Here is a 1,784-nt window from a genome sequence, read left to right on the forward strand (position 1 = left end):
ATTGGCTAGCTGTAAGAAGACAGAGGGTGGTGGTTGATGGGAAATGTTCATCCTGGAGTTCAGTTACTAGTGGTGTACCGCAAGGATCTGTTTTGGGGCCACTGCTGTTTGTCATTTTATAAATGACCTGGATGAGGGCATAGAAGGATGGGTTAGTAAATTTGCGGATGACACTAAAGTTGGTGGAGTTGTGGATAGTGCGGAAGGATGTTGCAGGTTACAGAGGGACATAGATAAGCTGCAGAGCTGGGCTGAGAGGTGGCAAATGGAGTTTAATGCGGAAAAGTGTGAGGTGATTCACTTTGGAAGGAGTAACAAGAATACAGAGTACTGGGCTAATGGTAAGATTCTTGGTAGTGTGGATGAGCAGAAAGATCTCGGTGTCCATGTGCATCAATCCCTGAAAGTTGCCACCCAGGTTGATAGCGTTGTTAAGAAGGCGTACGGTGTGTTAGGTTTTATTGGTAGAGGGATTGAGTTTCGGAGCCATGAGGTCATGTTGCAGCTGTACAAAACTCTGGTGCGGCCACACTTGGAGTATTGCATACAGTTCTGGTCGCCGCATTATAGGAAGGATGTGGAAGCATTGGAAAGGGTGCAGAGGAGATTTACCAGGATGTTGCCTGGTATGGAGGGAAGGTCTTATGAGGAAAGGCTGAGGGACTTGAGGCTGTTTTTGTTAGAGAGAAGAAGGTTAAAATGTGACTTAATAGAGACATACAAGACGATCAGAGGATTAGATAGGGTGGAGAGCGAGAGCCTTTTTCCTCGGATGGTGATGGCTAGCACGAGGGGACATAGCTTTAAATTGAGGGGTGATAGATATAGGAGAGATGTCAGAGGTAGGTTCTTTACTCAGAGAGTAGCAAGGGCGTGTAATGCCCTGCCTACAACAGTAGTAGACTCGCCAACTTTAAGGGCATTTAAATGGTCATTGGATAAACATCTGGATGATAATGGAATAGTGTAGGTTAGATGGGCTTCAGATTGGTTTCACAGGTCGGTGCAACATGGAGGGCCGAAGGGCCTGTACTGCGCTGTAATGTTCTATGTTCTATGTTCTATGATAGTGTGGACATTTACCTTGCTGCAGTATTTTAGATTAATTACTGGCCCAACAAAGCTGTATTTATTTGCAGAGGAACTTAGATACACAGGAATGCTTGAATTTAGTCTCTTTTTGTTGTCAACCATGGCTCTGTGCGAACATTCTCACCTGCGTTAAGAGTAAATTCGTAGAATCCCTACAGTGTGGAAACAGGCTTTTCAGCCCAACAAGTCCACACCAACCCTCAGACCCATCCCCCTATAACCCACCTAATCTACACAGCCCTGAACACTATGGGCAATCTAGCACGGCCAATCCATCTAACCTGCACATTTTTGGACTGTAGGAGGAAACCAGAGCACCCGGAGGAAACCCATACAGACACGGGGAGAACGTACAAACTCCACACAGAGAGTCACTCGAGAGTGGAATTGAACCCAGGTTCTTGACGCTGTGAGGCAGCAGTGCTAACCACCGAGCCACCATGCTGCCCACCTTGTAGATTCCTTTCCCATTCCAGAGACATGAGATCTCAAGCTACCTCAACCAGAAGGCTACACTTCCAGCAGCCCCTCCACGTTCAAGTGTCAGCTGAAATATTGTGATGAGGTCTTGAGATCAGGGCTTAAACCCATAGATTCCTGACTCAGAGACAAGGGCACTACCAACGGAGCTGTGACTGTCATTAAAGATAACAAGGTGTAGAGCTGGATGAACACAGCAGGCCAAGCAGCAT

The sequence above is a fragment of the Rhincodon typus genome, unplaced genomic scaffold, assembly GCF_021869965.1.
Source record: "Rhincodon typus isolate 14 unplaced genomic scaffold, sRhiTyp1.1 hic_rhity00002952, whole genome shotgun sequence".
Lineage (NCBI taxonomy): Eukaryota > Metazoa > Chordata > Chondrichthyes > Orectolobiformes > Rhincodontidae > Rhincodon > Rhincodon typus.